Below are 24,058 nucleotides of genomic sequence, written 5' to 3'. Positions count from 1 at the left end.
AGAAAAGCAGATAATCACGGTTCTCACGGATCTTAAACTTCTAGGTGGATTGGTGGACACCAGTAAAATAATCACACAAATAAATATAAAATTATAGTTTCAGGAAGGAGGCATCCAGGCTAACATGAGAATTGAAATAGGAAGGTTTTCCTTGTTCAGAAGTCAGGGAACATTTGCCCAAGATGTGAGTGAGAACTGAAGAGATGAGTAGGAATTAAATAAGCGAAGAAGGGAGGAGAGGGGGGCCAAGCTCCAAGCAAAAGAAAGAGCCTGTGCAACCTCTGCTGAGAAGGAAGAAAATGGTGGGAGTGCAAAACGAAGGCCGGAGAAGTAAATAAAGATGAGAATACACGTTTCAGACCATGTTACAGACTTCAGTCTCTAAGAAAAATAGGACACCACTGAAGCAGTTTAAACTGAGGATTAGACGAGAGGGTGGAGGTGGGAAGTGACATGATCAAACTGACACCACAAAACTGTAGCATAAGCTATAAAGGTCAATGTCATGGTCCTAGGATTCAAGAGGAGAGCTGATAAGGGAGCAAGACTCACTTTAAAGGTCAAAAGAGGGCTTCCCTGGTGGCGCAGTGGTTAGGAATCCGCCTGCCAATGCAGGGGACACGGGTTCGTGCCCTGGTCCGGGAAGATCCCACATGCCGTGGAGCAACTAGGCCCGTGAGCCACAGCTACTGAGCCTGTGCGTCTGGAGCCTGTGCTCCGCAACGGGAGAGGCCGCGACAGTGAGAGGCCCGCGCACCGCGATGAAGAGTGACCCCGCTCGCCGCAACTGGAGAAAGCCCTCGCACAGAAACGAAGACCCAACATAGCCAAAAATAATAAATAATAAAAAAATAAAAATAAAAGGTCAAAAGAAATTAAGCAAGGAGAAATAAACTGCTATAATGAGTCCATTATGTGCCCTAAGAAATCTTATATGGCACTGAAAGATAGGAAATGCTCAGAAGAGAGAAGCTACATTGGAAAAATGACCTAACCAGTTGTACCAAAACTGTTACAGTTCTTCTCACATGGTCCTCCTCTGGCTAGAATTACCTGTGATATTTCAGGATGTGAACATTTTTCTCATTTTTTTGTTGTGTTAGAATTTTCATAGAAGTAATACATGTTCATTAGGAAAGTGCAAGTGTGAAAATGTAGATAATAATCGTCTATAATCTCACCAGAATTTATAATGACATTATTGCTGTCTGACTCACCATCCTCTAAGGGAAACTAAGCCCAGCTCAGTGGCCAGGGTAGGTTGCTGGTTCTGTGAAGTACAAAGTACTTGAGGGAACAGAAGACACTTAGATTACTGGATAAGTCAAGCCACAGTCACTAGAGAAGAGGCCAAAATCCAAATTCTGGAAAAAGCATATATGGACACCAAGTCTAGAGGTGTCAGAGATAAGAATTGAAGTTAGTAGTACAATATGGAAGCCATTGGAGTCAGAATTGTCCTTGAACACCAGCTGGTATTTGAAGCTTATTATTACAGACAGGCAGGCAGGTTTTTTGGTGCATGGGAAAATCCACCTAGTGCTAACATCTAGCCAGGTTTCAAACTGGTCTTTTTAAAACCAGTATCAGAACTATTGACACTTCAGATATTTGTCAAATGACACCATAAAACTCCTAGAAGAGAGTATAGGCAAAACACTCTCTGACATAAATTGTACCAATGTTTTCTTATGTCAGTCTCCCAAGGCAAAAGAAATAAAAACAGAAATAAACAAATGGGACCTAATCAAACTTACAAGATTTGCACTGCAAAGAGAAAACCATAAAAAAAAATAAAACGAAAAGACAACCTACGGAATGGGAGAAAATATTTGAAAATGTTGCGACCCACAAGGGCTAGATAATCTCCAAAATATACAAACTCAACAACAACAACAACAACAAAAAAACCCAATCGAAAAATGGGCAGAAGACCTTATAGACATTTCTCCAAAGCAGACATACAGGTGGCCAGTAGGCATATGAAAAGATGCTCAACATCACTAATTATTAGAGAAATGCAAATCAAAACTACAGTGAGGTACCACCTCACACCAGTCAGAATGGCCATCATGAAAAAGTCGACAAATAACAAATGCAGGAGAGGGTGTGGAGAAAAGGGAACTCTCCTACACTGTTGGTGGGAATGTAAGTTGGTAAAGTCACTATGGAAAACAGTATGGAGGTTCCTCAGAAAACTAAAAATAGAATTACCATATGATCCAGCAATCCCACTTCTGGAAATATATCCAGACAAAACTATAATTCAAAAAGATACATGCACCCTTATGTTCATAGCAGCACTGTTCACAATAGCCAAAACATGGAAACAACAACCTAAATGCCCATCAACAGATGAATGGATAAAGAAGATGTGGTATATATATATATATATATATATATATATATATATATATACACACACACACACACACACACACACACAGTGGAGTACTACTCAGCCATAAAAAAGAACTAAATAACACCATTTGCAGCAACATGAATGCAACTAGAGATTATCATACTAAGTGAAGTAAGTCAGGAAGATAAATACCATATGATATCATTTATATGTGGAATCTAAAGTATGGCACAAATGAACCTATCCACAAAGCATAAACTGACTCAAAGACATAGAGAACAGACTTGTGGTTGCCAAGGGGGAGGGGGAGAGGGAGAGGGATGGACTGGGAGTTTGGAGTTGGTAGATGTAAACTGTTACATTTAGAATGGATAAACAACAAGGTCCTAATGTATAGCACAGGGAACTATATATTCAATATCCTGTGATAAACCATAATGGAAAAAAATATTAAAAAAGAATGTCTCTATGTGTATAACTGAGTCACTTTGCTGCACAGCAGAGATGGGCACAAAATTGTAAATCAACTATACTTCAATTTAAGAAAAAGAAAAGAAAGATATTTGTCAAAAACACACATAAATACACACACACACACACAAATTCCTGGTATCTTCCCCAAACCTAATGAGTAAGTATCTCTGAAGTTAAGATTCAGAATTATACATTTTCAACAAGTTTAGATAATCCTTTTGTGTACTCAGTGCCAATATCAGGGGTCTAGGCTACGACTACCATGAAGCCTGCTGCTAAGAAAAAGCCCATGACTATTAAGAGCTAGTGACTATTCGAGTAACATTGACCTACTCTGCCTAGTAAAAGAAGTTCTTTTTCTCAGTAATTAGAAAAATGCAATTAAGGTCCATAAGCCCTGGTCCCTGCCTTCACTATAGCCTTCCCAAAGTTCCCAAAGCCCAAAGTCTAATACTGTAGTTCATCAATTGCATGAAATATTTTGGATCAGCAATCTTTTACAAATGAATTCAATTATAAGCTACCAAAAGCTGAATGGAATAAGACCTAGCTTCATTTAAAATATCATTTTTCCTTATTACATTATAATATTCACTAAACCAACATAAAACCAAAAGAAGATTCACTTTACTTTCTTTTCTTAAATTTTCACCAAAGTATTAGGAGGTAGATCAAAACTTTCTATATCAGTGTTTTATAGCTTCTCAGGCTTATAAAATGCTTAGCTAATATTGGAAGAGCAGAAACCATCAAGTGTCACTTTTTGTTGTGGATTAACACATAGAAAAGGACACTCTGTGTGAGAATAATAGAACAAGACCAAGAAATCACAGAAGATAAAAAGCTGAATAAGAATCAACAAAATATCAGTTGTTTTTTAAAGGAAGCACAATTCATATTCATAAGTATAGGATTTAAGAATTATAAAATAATCTTCCCATGATATTCAGGATCAGTCAGATTCTCAAACACTGGATCTAATTCTGAAGTCCCAAAATCCAAGAAATATGTGACATATTTATAAAGCATTCAGAACTAAAACCTGAATATAGGCTTGAAAATATTTACTTTAAATCACCTTAGCTGGTGAAAAATAAATAAGTGAACCTATTTCATGTATAGCCAGGTAGAAATGTTTTGTTAAAGCAAAAATCTGTAAAGGGTGATGTTTATTTGGTTTGTCCTCTCTAAACATTAGAAACAACATACATAATAAGTAACTAAACACAATAATCTTTAAGATAGCAATAAGTCTTTGGAGAAGAATAAAACTGGAGAGGAATGGAGAAATGTCTACAGGGGGCTAAAGGAAAAGGTAAAATTCTTTGCCCAGATTAACTATCATTCAAGTATGAGGACAAAATAAAGACGTTTTTCAACATGCAAGAACTCAGAAAGTTTTCTACCTGCATTGGTTAGGATTATTTCAGGTGCAAATGAAATAAATCTAATTCAAATAAGTTTAAACAGAAGAGGGACTCTATTTACAACTAAGACCCAGTGCAGCCTAAATAAATACATAAATAAAATTAAAAAAAAAAAAAAAAAAAAAAGGGGACTTCCCTGGTAGTCCAGTGGTAAAGAATCTGCCTTACAATGCAGGGGGCGTGGGTTCGATCCCTGGTCAGGGAACTAAGATCCCACATGCTGGGGGCCAACTAAGCCTGCGCACCCCAACTACTGAGCTCAGGCACCTCAGCTAGAGAGCCTGCGCACCAAAAACTACAGAGCCCACGCGCCCTGGAGCCTGCGCACCACAACTGAAGAGAAAACCCACGGGCTGCAACGAATGATCCCGCATGCCACAACTAAGACCCAATGCAGCCAAAAATAAATAATAAATAAATCTTAAAAAAAGAAGTGGGACTCTATTGGCTCAAACAACTGGGAAGAAAGGGGGTCATGCAGGTCTGACTGTGCCCAGAGTCTCAACTATTATCATCAACACTTCCTCTCTCTCTTTTTCTCCTCAATCTGTTTGTTTGTTTTTCAGTCTGTGACATCATTCTCTCTCCTACTGAATATATCCCTCCTCCAAATTGTGGGAAAAGAAGAAAACATGGTTGGAACTAGTCTGATTTTATATCATCCCACTAGTAAAAACAAATCAAAACTGCATCAGTATATATAAATCCCCTGGAAAGACTGATCAGACTTGAGCCACCTCTTTTAAAAAAATCCCTGTGCTCCAGGTGATCTTGTACTATGATGGGCTACACATCGACCTGATACCCATGTCTGTGGTCACAGACATAGAGTATAGTGACTTACAGTGCCACAAGGGTCACATCAAATGGCTAGTGCTAGAGGAGCAAATTTCTAAAGAAAACCATGTTATTACCATAAGAAGGTAGGAGACATAGCAGGCAGCTAAAACAGCAGTAATGCACTATGCCACCTATTTATCCTTTCTGAAAAAAAATTCTGGAAATCATAATTCTGCAAAACAAACAAACAAAAAGAAAAGAAGAATAAAAATTCACAGAAAGAAAAAGGCATGAGCAAGCAGAGAAACAAGCAAAATGTATATTTCTATCCAAATAATTGTTGATAATATGCTTATGAAGTAAAATACAGTTAAGATATACATGTATATTATTATGTAATTATGTATTTTATATACATTACATATATAATTGTTAAGAAAGGAGTTATAAAAACATAATAGGCATTTAAAAAACTGAAAAATTGCAGATGATTCAAGATCATTGTGTAGGGGGAAGGAAGTGCTCAAGAGCAAAGAAAAGGTATCCTAAAAATCTCATCTTATTTAAATGGATAAGAGGGAGAAAGTTTTATATGTATTGTTCAGTTACCTATGTTAATAGGAAGACGTATGTTTAAATACATATATGTTGAAATTTTAAAGGTAGCACGAAAATAGTGGCTCTCAAATTTTTAAAGCACTAGAAGGGGAAAAACATGGGAAAAATTATCAAACCAGGACAAGTCACAAAGTGAGTTAAATATGGGCAAATAAGAAAGCATAATAAAAGGAAGAGACAAAAGAAGATGGCAGAAAAGAGAAAACATATAAGTAATTACAGTAAGTAGAAATGCATCACATCCCCATATTCTAAGAAGGCTGTCACATGAGGTTTTAAAAAAAAGCAAAACGCAAAATTCAGTTTTATTTTATTTTTAATCAGAAAATATATTATTTTAATATTTAAAATATTTTTAAAAATATTTTAAAGGAATGACACAAAGAAATTGAAAAGAATGGAAATATCAAGATATTCCTGTCAAATGATACCAAATTTAAATCAAGAATGGCACTGTTAACATCTAAGCAGAGGTAGGGCAAAAATCAATGTGACAAAATGGGAAATTTTATATTGAGAAAATATAAAATACCTCAAAAGAATTTAAACTTTTATTCACCAAACGACACAATAACAAATTATATAATGGAAAAAAAGTTAGATCCAAGGAGATTCAACAAAAATTAAATCATGAAAACTTTTAACATACACCTCTCAGAAGCTGAAAGAAGTACACACACAAAAAAAGAATTGTAATTCTATAATGACAATGCTAGACTTTTTCGATATTGAACTTTGTACCTAACATCTAAAATATATACATTAGTTTTAAATGTCTATGGCATATTTATAAAAATTAATCATGTACTAGGCCACGAAGAAAATCTCAATACACTACAAAATGTAGAAATAGTATAGGCCACATGGTCTATCCATAAAGCAATAAATATAGAAAGTAACAAAACAGGAATGTCATTAACCTCTTGCCAAGCTTGGAGACTCAGTAACAACCTGCAACACTGCTGTGGGGATTCTCCCTTCTAGCTTTTCATAAGGAGTCCAGGGCCCTGACCCCTTATTCTTGATCATAATGGGGTGATCTGAAAGAAGGGGATGTGAATATGGGATAAATATGAGACAGAACAAGAAACTCTTGAGCATGGAGGGTCTCTCTCCTGCTGGGGAAGGGGAAGGTATGAATGCTCTTCACCTAAAGCTAATGGAAAGAACAGGTAGGGGACTAAGACACAAATTTCACTCAAGGAAAACCGGGAAGGATTGCAGGTCTTTCTGAGAATGTCCATTATTCTAAGCATGTCATTTTTAGTGGGAAAATGATAGTTAATTTATTTATAAATTCACTGGGTGGCTTAAAGTACAAGACAGAATAGGAGCAGACATGAGGTGGAAGGCACAGTCTGGGACACATTCCATGAAACTGTTGAGAGTGCTAAGCACAGGTAAACTGGCCTCAGTTTCTCCCCCGTCCACTCTTCCTCCTCTGCATGCTCAGTTATCTCACAGTCTCCAATAACTCCAATCAATTTCCAGCCAGCATCAGTCTTTTTATTTCTGCTCCATGAATCTCTTCTCAAACGTGTCAGCCTCTTGCTGAACCTTCTCTACCTTACTGGACTGAGGGAAACTTGGCTCTCCCCTAAAAACATTGCTTCCCCTGCAGCCTTCTCAAAAGGAGGCTGGTGTTTCTCCCATGGCACTTCTACCACTGATTCTGAAGTAGGGTAAATGTCCTTCATGTTTTCATTGCAGCTTTCAAGAATTTGCCCTACCTCCTTCCTAAAAATCCATAGCTTTGAAACCAGGTTATCAAATTCACCCTCTAAACCATCATTATTCCTGTCATCTGAAGTCCCTAGGTCATACCCCTCACTTCTGAACAATTTTAGCCTGGCTCACCGTCACTCTCTAATACTACTCCTTTCATATTTGTGGTAATTTCAGTGTACATTTAAATAAATTCTCCTGGCACTCCAACCTGTTAGTTACTTGAATTTTTTCCTATAATAATAATCTTCTCGTACTACCTCAGTCACTCTTTTCCATTGCCAGATCCTAGACACAGCAATCTCTCCATAATCTCAATTTCATACATCTTATTCTCTGCCACAATCTCCTATCTTGCAAGCTCATTTCCTATAGTCTTCCAAACCCGATAATCCTTTGATTCCACTGGGACTTCCAAGCCATTAATCCTACCACTCTTTCACTGTCCCTCATTCCTTTTGATGTCCTTACTCTTCTCCTCACCCAGTTTAGATTACATAGTTAATCCTGATAATTAATCCTTGTTATATTCCTTGCCCTTCTCTCACTGATTTGAATTTGCTTGGTGAAATTTATGCCACTGGTTATATCCAATCCTCTACCAACTCTAAGTCTGAACACATGAAGCTGAGCATGACTGGAGAAAAATGCAATTCCACACATGACTGCTCTCACTTTAAAATTCAACCATGGGGGCTTCCCTGGTGGCGCAGTGGTTGAGAATCTGCCTGCCAATGCAGGGGACACGGGTTCGAGCCCTGGTCTGGGAAGATCCCACATGCCGCGGAGCGGCTGGGCCCATGAGCCACAATTACTGAGCCTGCACGTCCGGAGCCTGTGCTCCGCAACAAGAGAGGCTGCGATAGTGAGAGGCCCGTGCACCGCAATGAAGAGTGGCCCCCGCTTGCCACAACTAGAGAAAGCCCTCGCACGGAAACGGAGACCCAACACAGCCATAGATAAATAAATAAATAAATAAAATTAAAAAAAAAAATTCAACCATGAACCTCAAATGGGACCCTAATATTGCCAGACAAAAAACCCATAGATCTTGGTCTACTGATTCTCCTACTCTCTTAGACAACTATTTCAGATGTTCTTCTCTCTTTGGAAATCCTATGAACACCTCCTTTATAAACATCAATCTCAGCATATAATCAGTTTCCTATATTATGAAGGATTTGAAATAATCAAAAGAGAACATCCAGAGACTTTCACCATCACATCTACACACACCTGCCTTCTCACCTGTTAGCAGAAGTAATAAACTTTCAAGCTCCTATCTAAAGCCAATCTTCCACAAGTTCACTAGATACCATCTCTTTTTGCCTACTCGTAGACAAGTTTCTAGCAATTCTTCCCTTTCTCTCCTACATCAATTTTATGCTCTTTACTTATTCTCCATCAGCATACAAAGAAACTATCATTTCTCCCATGTTTAAAAAAATCCTCTTTTCACTCTTCCCCTATAACTACTGCCCCCGTTTCTCTGCTCCCCTTTCCAGCAAAACTCCTTTAAAAGCCGTTGGTATTCACTGTGGCCTATTTCTCTCCCAGTCTTTCTTAAACTCATGCCCATCAAGCTTTGCCCCATTGCTGCACTGAAACCATTCCACTCAACATCATCAGTGATCTCCACATTGCTAAGCTCAATTGTCAATCTTTATTTTTTTTTTTGCAGTACATTTTTTTTATTGGACTGTAGTTGCTTTACAATGGTGTGTTAGTTTCTGCTGTACAACAAAATGAATCAGCTATATGTATACATATATCCCCTCCCTCTTGGACCTCCCTCCCACCCATCTAGGTCATCACAGAGCACTGAGCCGAGCTCCCTGTGCTATACAGCAGGTTCCCACTAGCTATCAATTTTACACATGGTAGTGTATATATGTCAATCCTAATCTCCCAATTCGTCCCACCCCCCCCTCCCCCACTGTGTCCACATGTCCATTTTCTTCATTAAGAAAGGAGTGATACACTTTCTTCACTTGGCTTTCCATATATCACACTCCCTTGTTTTTTCTATTAGCTCACTCATTTATCTTCTCTCCTTTGATATTTTCTCTTCTTTTTATTGATCTTTTAATATTGGAGTGTCCCAATGTTAAATCTTTAGTCCTATCCTCTGTCTACGTTCATTCTCTTGGTTATCACATCCATTTCCACAGTTTTAAATACCTTCAATAAACTGTTGACTACCAGATTTAAATCTCTAAAACAGGTGTTGGTTCAAAACTCCGGACTAGCCTATCCTACCGTTAACATTTCCACTTGGATATCTAATAAACATCTCAGATTCAGTATGTCTAAAACCAACTCCTGATACCAACTGCGTTAGTCAGCTCACGCTGCCATAATAAAAAACCACAGACTGGGCTTAAACAACAGGAATTTATTTCTCACAGTTCTGGAGAATGGAAGTCCAAGATAAGGGTGCCAGCAGGGTCAGCGTCTGGTGAGAGGTCTCTCCGTGGGTTGCAGATGGCCACCTTTTCTGCGTGTCCTCACATGGCCTTTCCTCAGTGTGTGCAGGGAGAGGAAGAACGAGAGAAGGCGGTGGGGGAGAGAAAGGAAGCAAGCGCTCTGGTTTCTTTTATTATAAGGACACTAATTCCATTATGAGGGCCTCACTTTTACAACTTTATCTAAGCCTAATTACCTCCCAAGGCCCCAGCTCCAAATACCATCACACTGGGGGTTAGTCTTCTACATGAATTTAGGGGGATACAATTAAGTTTATAGCACCAACCCCTCAAGCCTTCTCCATCCTCAGCCTACTACCCGTAATTTGATAGCACCAGCATCCTTTAAGTTACTGGAGCCAAACATCTTGGAGTTATCCTTGACTTTTTTTCCTCACATCACACATCCAATGTCAGAAAATTCTTTTGCTTCTACCTTCAAAATGTATCCAAAATCAAGTCAGTTCTCACCAACTCTCTTACGACCTTGGGCCAAGCTTCTGTTCCATTTCAGCTCCTAACAGATCTTTATCTTGTTCTTTCCTCTCCACCATCTATTTCCCAACAATCAGAGTGATCCTTTTAATCACAAGTCAGATCTTACTCTCTCATTTCCTGAAAGTCTTTGTTTCAGTCTTAATTTTTCAATGACCCCTACCCAGACCACCCTATTTAATATTAAAACCTCCTCCTCCACATACATTGCCCCTCTCCCTTACCCCATTCTGCTTTTATTTAACATCTTCTAACATATTATATAATTTACTTAATTGTAATGTCTATTGTTTATATTATGTCTGCCTTGATTAGCATTTAGGATCTATAAGAGCAGTAAATTCTGTCTATTTTGTTCACTGACATATTCTGAGTGCCTAGAACAGTGCCTTATACATAGCAAGTACCCAATAAATATTTTGGATGAGTTAGTAAGTTAATTCTATTCTTATATTAATGAATAATAATAAGTATTTGAGCAACTGTTCATGACAGTGCTTAGTTAAATATTAATTGTCATCATTTATTAAATGCCTACCATGTACCAGGCACTCTGTTGGACACCTTACAAACTTATAATTCTGATAAAAACCTTGAAAGTTAGGCCTTACTCTCAACAATTTGGAGATGAAGAAACAGAGAATCTAAGAAATTATAATGGGTTGGAGCCAGATCTATCTATCTTCAAAACCCCATGCTTCTTTCTGCTACAATATGCTGCTTCTGCTTTCAGTTTATTTGTTTCACACCCTTTTTGGAAATGCAGGGTATGATGTAACCAAAAGTCATAACGTTGCATTTATTTTCATCTCTTGCCCGACTCCTTTTCTACCGAAAAACCAAAACCCAATCTGGTGATTATGTCTCCATATGTCAGAGAAAGAGGTCCACGTTTCCCATAGTACTCAAGTCAGAGGGAAATATTTAAAGAACTAAGTATTAGATCAGAAAGAAGAACTTTCAACATAGACTCTTAAACATCAGTGAAACTGAAAATTAGCACATAGTTATCAGGAGAAATATTTTTATTTCTCCATTTTGCTTCAGAATAGAAAGTTAAGGCAGGCATATTTTGTCAGAATTTCCAAAACTGAAAAGACTTTCATGGCTGAAGGTCAAGGAATGTTAAAAATTTAAAAACTTAAAGAGTATTGAATCTATCTATTCAACAATAACAATCCTTTTAAAATGTTTTTTTAACTCCTATCACTAAATAAATTTTACCTCTTATAAATCTGCAATTAGGAATGGGATGAGGTAATAATCAATTCATCATAAACTCATTTTTAGGGACTAACTAATGTTAAAAATAATCCTTTCTCACATATAAGAACATTGTCAAATATGACATTATTCTATTTTGTCCAATGACAACTTGAAAAAAATTTTAATAAGGTCATGTTTTAATTTTTTAAATTATATGTTCAATGTAATAAATTTAGAAACTTTTCCACCTGTTGTCAAACTAGGCTTCAGCATAAATAAAACTATGGTTAAAATATATACATATATGTTTAAAGTGATAAGAAATGTGGACATGAACATAAATGGATTATTTTGTGCAACATTTAAACTATTACATAATCTTATATGTCTGAGTTAAATATTCATGTATTGATAGATTTATTAATGTCTCATTTATTTGCAATCTTCTTTTTAAAACCCAGCACTGGCAAGGTGCTAACATTTAACTAATGAGTAATGGAGACAAGATATTCAGAGTTCATCAAGAGCCCATAAACCTTACCATCACTTAATGTCATGCCATGACTTTAATGTTTACTATAAAAATATTTTTTAATTGAGGAAATTAAATTTAACATTTTCATTAAATTTTTTAAATTTTAGCCAATGCCCTAAATTATGAATACTCAAAATATAGATTCATAAATAGAATTGTAAACATGTAGAAATGTTTTAACATTTAAAGATTAAGATACTATGCACTATGATTAGATACATAACTCTATTTTTTTGGATTTCTTCCTTTCTACTTAGTCTGTGAGATTTAAGAAAAAAAGAGAATTGACTTTATTTTTTTTTAACTTTTAAATGTATGACTCCTGTTATCTTCCCAACTAGGTTGTCAGCCTCATGAGAGCAACCAAGTTTGATATTCATTGTATATCCAGGAGTTATCCTGATGTCTTGCATACTGTAGCACTCAAAAGAAAGCAGAATAAAAGGAAGAAAAGAAGAAAAGCAACATTAAAGCAGATAGCAGTTATAAAGTTAATGGAAAGAGCATTAGCCTTCATTTCAGTTCAACAGCATTTACTATGTGACAGGTACTGTGTTAGGATCTAAAGTCTTATAATCTGCTTACTTGAAAAAGTCTCTTAAACTAAACATTAGTTTCATTAGCTGGAATGGGGATGAAAATGGATTGGTAAGAAGATTTAATGATGCAAAATATAGAATGCACTATAAACTTTTCAAAAACTATATGAATACACATAAGGATGATAATGATAAACTAGCTACAATTCTGCACTTCTGGTTTAGAGAAAGAATTTTCCAAAGGCATAGGAATCACTAGAAAATGAGAGCATTCATTATTCTTTATTGGAGGTATAATGTGTGAAATATTAAAAATTAATTTGTTCTAAATCCTGGAATTTCAGTACATGCTTCCTATCCCAGAAAACCTCTTTTAATCTTCCGATTTATTGAACACAAATCAATTTCTCAAATTAAAAGGAATTTCAAAAAATAAAATAAGGAACAATTTTTCACTATAAGAAGAGGATTAAGTCCTTCAATATATTTTCTTTTTAGTCTATAATCCCCATGATTTTATATAAAAATCATAAAATGAAAAATATATCATTAACAAATGTATAAATCTCCAGTTAAACTAAATTGCTCATCTTCAGGCTATTCTGAATAGAATCTTCTCTGTCCTACCCCTAATGTATAATTTTTTAAAATCTTAAGATTTAGTTTAAATTCTACATGTTTCATATAAATTCTCACTCCCCAGCCAGGTTCAATCTTTCAGATTGCTACACCTCTACAGCACAAAGATTGTTCACTCTGTTCTGTATTATCTGTCAATATGTTTTTCCCTTCAATTAGATTAAAACTCCATACCTTGTCTATCTCTATAAATACCACAGTACTTGCCAAGTGTTTTGTATACATCAAATACTCAACGAATGTTTATTCAACTAAATAATGTGTTTTATCTATTTTAATCTAATAATGTTTCATGCTTTCTTTCAAATTTACCAATATGCAGTATTTTTATGCCTAAAGATTACTAAGTATTTTGCTAATTTAATTTCAAGTATAATCTCAATTACTTTCATAATTCTATCTCAATTTAAAACTTATTACCTTGATGTACTGTCTTTGTAAGAAAAAGCTGTTAAGCAAAGGAACTTTACATCCAAGTTCTAACAAATTCCCAAGCAGTTTTCAAAGACACATAGGAATGTGTTAGCCATAGCTAAGAATTCTACCATAAAATCAGTTTGAGTCAAAAACTAGAAAGAGTTGCAAAAATGAGAGTTTTTCCCTTCTGTTGTTATGAAATTATTATGTCACTCATGTGATAAGAAAGGAAAACTAAGCAAAATATTTTTAAATAAAGAGAAGTTCAAAAGTGCTATATATAACTCCATGAATGTACTTAATGTCACTGAAATGTATATCTAAAAATGATTAAAATGGTAAATTTGTATTATGCATATTTTACTGCAATAAAAAAACTGCTATATCCTTTTTAAATTTGTTTTATAGTAAAAGGATTTCCATGCGACCTGGCACAGAACATTACACATGTTAAAGTAAATTGGCCAAACATGTATAATGGTTGAATTGTGCCTTAATAAAGAAAGTGTCCTGGAAAGTAAATATTCAAAACAAACAGCAGACTTCAAAGCATAAGGGTAAATATTCCTCAGCCTATGCTTCATATGTGGAATCCTTTAAGGCAGGATACCCTATTAGTAACTTTTTTATTTATAACCTATAAGTGATGATAAAACTCCTTTCTAAAATATTAATAATAATAACTATTAGTAATTACATGCTTGCTGTGTACCAGGAGCTGTGCTAGACATTTCATGTATATTATCTCTAATGTTAGTCCCTGAAAATCGATCACATAACCCTTACTTCACTCCACTAGTCCCCATAATCACAAACTTTAGAGCTACTGAAACTTCTTTTTTCAGGTGTGGAAAACAGATCACTTCCACAGTATTGTCTTTATAAAAGACGTCAGAAAATCCAAGCAATCATTCTTATGATATAGAATAGGAATTAATTTAAGAGGGAGTTCCTTACAAGTCAGGCCCAAACCATTCCATGGGTAGGTTCCCTTAAAAGGATGGTTCCCGTATAGAAAGAATGATGAGTAATACGATCTGAGTTTTACAAATGAGAGGATTTATAGAAATGAGGTCATTTATTCAGTTCCAAACTCATCATATGCCCTCAGTAAATGTTTGTTGAGAGCAGGAATAAATGAATGAGTTAGGAAACAGATCATATACTTCCTACTTGAGATACATGAGAGATAATGATGATCACTACCCTAAATCTTTATTCTTTTTCTTTTCCATCATCCTTTAATAGCAATTAAAAGTTGCTAAAGTACCTAAAAATATTACACATTCTTTGTTATCTACATTCAATATCTTTCCCTCTTGGTATTTCTCCTTTTATTTTCAATTAGTAACCCACAGGGTGTTTCATTTGCAGAACAACAGAATATCAGAAGTTATTTTAGTGATTACAATATACCAAATGAAGAAACATTTGAAAGCCAAATGAGGCTACATGACATATTCAAGGTCATGCAGAGAGAGTCAGAATGAAATCTCAAATATCCTATTATATTAGTTGTTTAATGGATTTTGCCTGTTAAGAGTTTTTTGGGGGGGGTGGGTGTATTTTTTTTATTGAAGTATAATTGATTTACAATATTATATTAGTTTTAGGTGTACAACATAGGGATTCAATATTTTTATAGGTTATACTCCATTTAAAGTTATTACAAAATAATGGCTATACCTGCCTCTTAGATTTTATTAGCTAAATTTGTATACTCTCTTAATCTGGAACCATGATATATACATGAATATTCCACACAGTAGTTGGCAAACTGCTGGACATTTACTGGGTCTAAATACATACTTGATGGTTATTAACATTCATATAGTCACAGAACTGGAATTACTAATAGTATTTGGTTGTCCATGCAGCATATCATAGGGCATTCATTCATTATACATCACAAAAATAACACATTAAAATATTCCCTTATATTGGTTAGTGGTTTTGATTTCCACTTAGTAGAAACTTTCCAGGCCTAGCATAGACTTTTACAGCTCCATCTTAATGTTGACCATTTAGTCTCTGGTGCATTTTGGCTCCTAAGTGCAGCTCTTGCTAACAAAATAGAAGATAAAACTTCCTTTGGAGCAATTTTATCATGGCTTAAAATGCTTTGAAATGTCTCTGTTCAAAAAGAAAAGCTTTTGTTAATGTTGATAGTGTAATTCCTTTAAAGAATCCCCAAAAAGAAAATCTATGAGAGAAACACTTTCAGAAGTTTATAGGTAGACACAGCCACAATTTAAAATGAACTATAATTAGTCCCTTTTTCCCTAAAAGAAACTGTATTGATAGAAGGTGAAGGCCTAAAATATTTGAAACCTAAGTCTTCTCATATAAGATCCCTGGCTAGAAAAATTAAGATTATATGAACCTTAAATAAATACTGCTAAGTGAAAGAAGTCAGGGTGCAAATATGTAAAACATGACTCCAACTATATGATATTATCGAAAAGGCAAACCTATAAATACAGTAAAAAGATGAGTGGCTGTCAGAAGTTGTGGGCGTGGGGGAGTGAAGAGGGATGAATAAGTGGAGCAGAGAGGATTTTTAGGGCAGTGAACCTATTCTGTATGGTATTGTAACAGTGAATACATGGTTTTATGCATTTGACAAAACTCACAGAACTGTACAACACAAAGTATGAACTCTAATGCAAATTGTAAATTTTAGTTAATACTAATGTATCAATTTTGGTTCAACAATTATAACATATGTACCACAGCAACACAAAATGTTACAGGGAAACTGGGGAGGAGGAGTGGGTAGTAGTATACAAAAACTCTGTACTTTTCTATTTAATTTTTCTGTAAATCTAAAACTACTTTAAGAAATAAGTCTATTAATTTTTTTAAGTTAGTATTATAAAAATGTTAATGGTTATAAAACTACACTCTCTCATTTCTTAACAAGAGTTTTAATCTAGCACGAGAGTGTTATATCTCTTCAGATAAACACATGTTCAGCTCCATACAACTTTATAACATTGTATATTTATGAATCATGGGTGCTATTACACTTTCTGTGTATACAGCAGCTTCGAAAATATTCCTAGATGCAAGTCCAACTTTGTGGCATTCTAATCAAAATATGTTCACTTAAAGAAATTTATTTCCTGTCAAAAAAAAGTTTTAATTATTAAATAAAAGTTTAAAAAATATATGTGATTTAAGTCTGTTTTAGAGAAATAAATCAGTATGTACACAGAATTATACATTGAGCTAATTTCTATACCACTCTGCAACATGCAAATTAAAATTTTCTATCCATAAGTTTGTCACTCCCAAAAAAGGAGGAGATTTAGATGTGTAGAGAAATTTTGTGAAAGTATATAAAATGTTTGAACAAAATGCTACTAAAGTGATTAGAAAATGAAGTAGCAGCTGAAGACTCTGATCCACCCAGCAGGCGATGAAAGAACCCTTTGTTCTGCCCCATTACAATAAGCTGCTTCTAAATTTTGGTTATTCACACGAAGTCCATTTGTCCTACAGCAAGTTGTCCTACTCATAAAGGTACTTGATGGCTGATAATGACAATAACAGTAATGCTGAGGATAATCATTCCAAGTGCAGCATTTAGAATAGTGGTCGATTTGTGTGGTATTGTTTTGTGAAACAAACTTTAAAAGACACAAAATATAATTTTATAAAACATTGATTTTTGCCTATAGGTGAAAGTACATAAAAATTTCATAAAGTTTTGTTGAAAATCAGTGTTATCAAGGATAAACAATAAGGGGCTTCCCTGGTGACGCAGTGGTTAAGAATCCGCCTGCCAATGCAGGGGACGCAGGTTCGAGTCCTGGTCCGGGAAGATCCCACATTCTGCGGAGCAACTAAGCCGTGCGCCACAACTACTGAGCCCGCGTGCCACAATTACTGAAGCCCACGTGCCTAGAGCCCGTGCTCCACAACAAGAGAAGCCACCACAATGAGAAGCCCGCGCACCGCAACAAAGAGTAGCCCCCGCTCGCCGCTACTAAAGCCCACGCGCAGCAACGAAGACCAAATGCAGCCAAAAATAAATAAATTAATGAATGAAAAAAAATAAACAACAAGTGTGTAAATCAATTTAAGTAGGTGTTGTTTGTTTTTACAGGCATTTATACAAGCCTTGTGAGGAAAAAGTTGGGTTCTGCTTTGAAGCTGGCCTAAATTCTGAGAGAGACAGAGTAAGCAAGAAAGAGCCAAAGACAAAAATGTCAAAAAGCCCCACTGGATTTAGCTATATTCTCTTCTGCAAACTAAAAAGGCTACAAACTTAGTAGATTTATCAATAAAAATACAAAGCCAAGCATAAAAAATCATGAAATAAATGCTATATTAATATTCAGCATATAATCAATAAACGTTTTTGAATACAAGACACTGATAAAGTGCTTTAGAGACTAAAAAGAAGTTCCTAATATGATGCCTATGCACAAGCTTAGATAGGTGAAGAGATAAATCGTATGACAGGTGTAATAAATGTTCTATGAGTGAATTTTTAAAGAAAGCACTAATGTTATTTATGGTTCATAGTAATTATAACACATTCAAATAGCTGGAGACAGCATTATAGAGACTGTAATGTGAGGCTGGATAAGATTTAAATAGGTAAGAGAGGAGAGCACTTTAAGAGCGGAAAGAACATTAGTAAAATGGGAAAATATTAGTTGGAGAAAGTGAAGCGTTAACAGACTAGTTTAGTTATAGGGAAGCTGTGCGGTGATCACCCAGAAAGTTACATTAGGTCAAGTCACATTATAAAAAGAGTGGAAAAGGATGACTAGGTCAGAGAACTCCTTAGGAAAAGAAAGCAACAGGATTTGATAGCACGAAATAAACGTCAGGTGGAAGAGTGAATGATGACTGATAGGATTTTAGATATGAGTTGAAGTTATTGACCTGTAGCAATGTGGAAATTACAGCAGTATATGATAGCAGTTAGGCACCTTGGCCCTGAAGCAGGCTGCCTGGGTTTAAATTCTAATTGTGCCAGTTAATACTTTTTGAACTTAGACCAGTTATTTAAACTCGCAATGTAAAACAGAGATAGAAATCTGTGAGGGTATTTAAGGATTAAATGATTTAATATATGGAAAGATTTAGAATAGCTCCTGACTCATAGCATACATCTAATGGATATTAGGTTTCTTTATTATTGTTATACAATTGAAATTAGAATTTGAGAAAGATATAATTTGGCGCCTAAACCATAGATTTGGTATGGTAAATGATCCCATCAAATTGAGGAAATGTCTAAGGAATACAATACAGAAGTAAAAAGCAAAAGTCCATGGGCTAAACTTTGGAGTTTGCTTATATCTAAAAATCAGAGAGTTAAAAAAAATAGTATGGTCAGGAATATAAGAGGTAGTGTATTATCACAAAGCAAAGGTATCATAGGAACCATTAACAAAGCAGAGGTATCATAGCTAGCAATGCAAAGAAATAAGAGAAAAGGCACACTGAAAAATGACCAAAGTCCTCAGTGACTCTTAAGAGTGTTTTTTCTAGTGAAAGGAGGCAGGGAAGGGCAAAGAGAAATAAAGACTCTGAGAAGAGAAGGGATATGTATATATATATATGGAAGATTACAAAATAAATGAGTAGGAATTAGAGCTACTGAATGTAGAGCAATATATATATATGGAAGATTACAAAATAAATGAGTAGGAATTAGAGCTACTGAATGTAGAGCAATGACATAAGAGAAAGAAAATGCAATGGCAATTAGCCAGGCAGCAGAATCAATCACAAAGATTTTTTAAGAAGAAGGAGACATATGGATTATGTAAATAAGTATGTCAATAAAATTATGTTTATTGAAATATGAATATTGTGTTAAAGTGGTATTAAGGCTATTTTTAAAATTTAAATCAGAATTACTATAGTTGCTTTAAAAATTGTTAGTCAAAATGTCAGATACACTAAACCCATTTGACTTTTCATGTTTCAGTTTCTTTAGCATTAGGTTTTTTCTCCTCTTAATCTCAAATTTTTAACATGTTGAAATACATGCATTATTGAATTTATTAAGTATTCTGTAAAAAAAAGTATAGTTACAGAACAGATAACAACTAAAAATACTTTATGTGCTTATTAATAATAAAAAGTTATTGTTTCATAGAAATATGTAGGGGCAAGGAACTGTTAACAGTTGTTTCCTCCATCAAGAAAAATCGGATCTCTGAGTGTCAAAAAGTAAGAGAAGGACTTATATTCACTGTTTCTTTTTTTTCTTTATCCTTTGCATTTTGTACCATGTCTAGATATTAACATTTCAAAAACAAATAAAATTTAACAGACTATTTAAAGGAAAACATAAAAGTAAAAAGGCAAAAATAAATAAAAACTTGTTCTAATAGCTGGGGTTTTTTTTTACTAATGCAAAGGGAATACGTAATTAGAAAATGTAAATGTATTAAACCGATTTTATAAAAATTTTAAATGGGATAAGAGATAGGACATTGAATTTTGAGAAGCATTTTTATAATTTAGTTTTCAAAATTATTTAGAAATTATATATGCTTTTACTTTGTTCTACCTTATTTTTCTCTTCATAAAAAAAAGTGGAAGACATTTACAATTCTGCCAAGCTAAGCAGCTGAAGAAAGATAATTTCTGAAGAAAGATACACAGTAAGCAATCTAGATTCAAGCTTTGTTTTGACATCTTTGGCTCAAGGAGAAAATGCAGCAAAGAATAGCAAAGAGGGAAGAGAACTTTAAATGCCAGGATCGCAGAACTATATGCCTCAAGAAGAAAAGTTTACTCAAAGTGATACATTTAAGACATAACTATTCTTGTTTACTTTGTTGATTCTTGCATTCAGCTAACACTTACTGAATACTTATTGTGTCAAGCACCGTTCCTAGGCACTGGAAACACAGTGATAAGTAAGAAAAACTTTTGCCCTCCCAGAGTTTAAAATTTAGTGAGAAAGGCAGACAATAAACAAGATAAATAAGTAAAATACATAGTCTGTTGATGGCAAAGTATTAAGGAGGAAAAAATAAAAGCACGGAAGGGACATATGAATGTTAACAGAAAGAAAAAGCCACATTGAGAAAGTGACATTTGAATAAAGTTCTAAGGAAGGGAGTGCAGGGCAAGCTATACAGATATTTTAGGAACAAGCATTCAGGGAAAAGAAAGCAAGTGAAGAAGCCCTGAGGCAGCGACATTCCTAATGTATCCAACAAACAAGGTCAGTGTGGTTTCAGTAGAATGAAGAAGGGGAAAATAGTAGAGAGGAGTTTAGGGAATTGAGAGCGTCAAATCATCACATACCCTTGTACATGAAAGTAAGAATTTCGGCGTTTTCTCTGAGTCAGTCGGAAAGCCTTCGGAAAGTTTTGGGCAGAGTTGTGATGTGCTATGACATATCTTAAAGAATCATTCTGGCTAATGTGTTCAGAATAGATTGAAGGGGAGCAAATACTAAAAGCAAGGAGACCAACTGGGACTCTACTGGCAAGAAAAGCTAAAGCCAAGAGGATTTGGCAGTGGGCCAGCTGTGCGTAGTGAGAAGAAAGTGTCAAAAACGACTCCAAGATCTCTAACCTGAGTAACTGAAAGAATGAAGTTACCACTCACTGAAATGAGAAAGCCTGTGGGAGGAGGGGTTTGCGGGGAAATATCAGGAGCTCAGTTCAGGACATGTTAGGTTTGAGATAACTATTAGACATCACAGTAGAGATGCTGAGTAAACAGTTATGAGTGAAGTTAAGGGAAGAGGTCCTCAAGGCTTCTTCTTTTTTTTTTTTTTTTTTAATTACATGTGCTCAAAATTATAAAATTTATTAAATTACAGAAACATAATTGTAGAGACTTTTAGATTATGAGTTTATTCTTTTGCCCGTACCCCGGATAGGTAAAATAGTTTAATGACTATTTCTTCTCAGTTTGCTGTTATAGCATGTGCCCGTGCTTAAAAACAAAAACAACAGCAACAAAAACATGAAATGGGAATATCTGAAGGATAGCTTCAGTGATATATTTTACAACTATATGGAAAAAATATAATTTAGAACCCTTCTGATATCTTTATATCCTAGTCCCCGTAGCACAAAAGATAATTTTTAGTAGTATAAATTCTGTCACAAACTACTGTATGTCTATGTAAATATGTATAATGTCTGTGTTATTAGAAAAATTTCCCAAACTGATGGCTAACTCTACAAATATCCTTTCATGTGGCCATTTAGATGGAACTAAAGATCAACTTTACTATGTATTTTGTTTGCTATTTTGATTAACTAAATAATGTTAAATGGATGACATTAACTCGGAGGTTTGCATACTTAAGGCACTGACTATCAACATAACTTTTTCAAGTTGATTTAGTGGCAGGCTTTGCTTCTCTTCTCATGCTCACTGTTAATGCATCCAAAAGCTTGTTACTTTAAACTGAAGTAACACAGAGATTTATTCTAAGGTTGAATAAAAGCAAGTATTTTTTGAAGTGGCTTTCATCCTTTGAATATTTTTCTTCTGATCTGAAAGCATTCAACGTTTACATTTTAAGAACAAACATAAAAAGAACAATGTGGAGAGAGGGTGGATTTCAATTTTAAATGTCTTCTACCATAGCCCTCAATGCAGACTCTTCAAACCTGGCTATGAAGACAAAAGCAAAAGAGCCAAACTGTTACCTCCCTCCTATCCTCCAACTTTCTAATTCCAGAGACAAGAATTCACAGAACTAGGGAGAAGAGGGAAGGTGGGGTCTGTTTCTGTGTGCATATGTGTGTTTGGGTAGGTGGTATTGGGGGAAGGTGTACTTGAGTAATGACACTAGCACGAGCAAATTTCCCATTTGAGGAGGTGTAATCTTCCTCAAAATTTTAATGAGAAAAGCTCTACAAATCAAAGTAGTAGTGGGGTAGTGGCATGGAAAACCACTGCAGCAGTATGTGCTAGGAATTTAAACTTATCACGTACTTCAGAGTGTGAAAGAACCAATAGTGGTTGTAAATTTATATACTATTTATTAGAGAAAGAATGAAAGCATATATAAAACCTCCTAAAATTAGGAATAAGACTGGAAGCACAAAAATTTGCCCTAGAGAAACTTATATGAGAACAAAATTCAGTATTCACACACAGCAACAAGGAATAGGGAAAAGGACAAACCTTGGTTTGTGAAGACAAACTTTGATTGTGATGAGATCTGCCTTGTATAAAGATAAAAGAAAAATCCAACATGGGACTTATAATAATAATAAAAAGAAGGAAAAGGAAGATGAGGACCCATGTAGAAAAAATGTTAAAGGAATATCTTCATCAGACTCAAAGGAATAGGCATACTCCTAAAGATAACCTAATTCAGGATACAGGAAAAAAATTAAAGAACAAGTCAAATGTTCTAAATAGTTATTAATTATTGAGTATTTACTATGTATCAGTATATTGTTATTCATTACTGAGGAGTTCTGTCAGAGCTGTTATAAATATATCACCTGTATTAGCTCATTTAATCATCACAATGATCCCATGAGATGTTATTATCCCCTTTTTAGATATAAAGACTTTCCCAAGATCATAAAGCTATTAAGAATTCAAAAAGACATAGCTATTATGAGCAGGTGTAGAAATTTATTCATTCATATACTCAAATAATATTTTATGGGTACTTACAAGGGGCAGGTACTATTCTAGGCACTTGGGATATATTAGTGGGGGGAGGGGAAAGAAACCTGCCTTCAAGGAGCTTGTATTCCAGCAAGATATAAATTATATAGTGTGTGAGAAGGTGCTGAGTTCTGGGGCGGGGGGGGAAACAAGAAATTAGAGCAGGATATTGAAGTTAGAAAGTACCTGGTGGGGGATCAAAATTAATGTATAGAGCTGAGTTTGAAATGGTTTTTAATGTGTCTGAGAACCTTGGCTTGTAATACGATAATTTAATCCAGTCATATTTATTTTGTGAATTGATATGTCAGTGTTCCTTCTGTCATTGTATGCTTTCTGATTTTTATCTTTTCTTGATGCTTCCTTCTTTCCTTACTTTTTGCTAAGTAGCCCACTTTACTGTTATTTCTCTGCCAAGTGTTTTGAAAAGTATTACTCTACTAATGGTTACCTTTAAATTATGTATATCATTTATTTCCTCTATGTACAGAAACTAAGCTCCACAAGGCCAGTCTTATACATGTCTTCTTACGTATTCTATTACTGAGCCTAATACAGCAGCAGGAGTATCAAAATATTTTTTTTTATGAATAAACAAATTAATAGTAGGTATTAACTACATGATCATAATTCTGCTCTGGGGCCAAAGATAGACTCTGGAGGGAGAAACTAAAACTAGAAAGTGAATACAAAGAAAGGTGAAAAAACTGCTACAGAGGAGAGTGCCTCTATCCCAATCCTGACTA

At 34.9% G+C, this 24,058-nt stretch overlaps 1 protein-coding gene across 1 annotated transcript in view; it reads right to left on the bottom strand.

The window, feature by feature from the left end:
• Positions 1-24,058, bottom strand: part of RAD51AP2 (RAD51 associated protein 2) — a 66,645-nt gene that overhangs the window by 8,068 nt on the left and 34,519 nt on the right. The window lies entirely within an intron of this gene.

This window comes from Balaenoptera physalus (genome assembly GCF_965194825.1).
Source record: "Balaenoptera physalus genome assembly, chromosome: 15".
Taxonomy (NCBI): Eukaryota; Metazoa; Chordata; class Mammalia; order Artiodactyla; family Balaenopteridae; genus Balaenoptera; species Balaenoptera physalus.
This window is presented reverse-complemented; position numbering and strand designations above follow the sequence as displayed.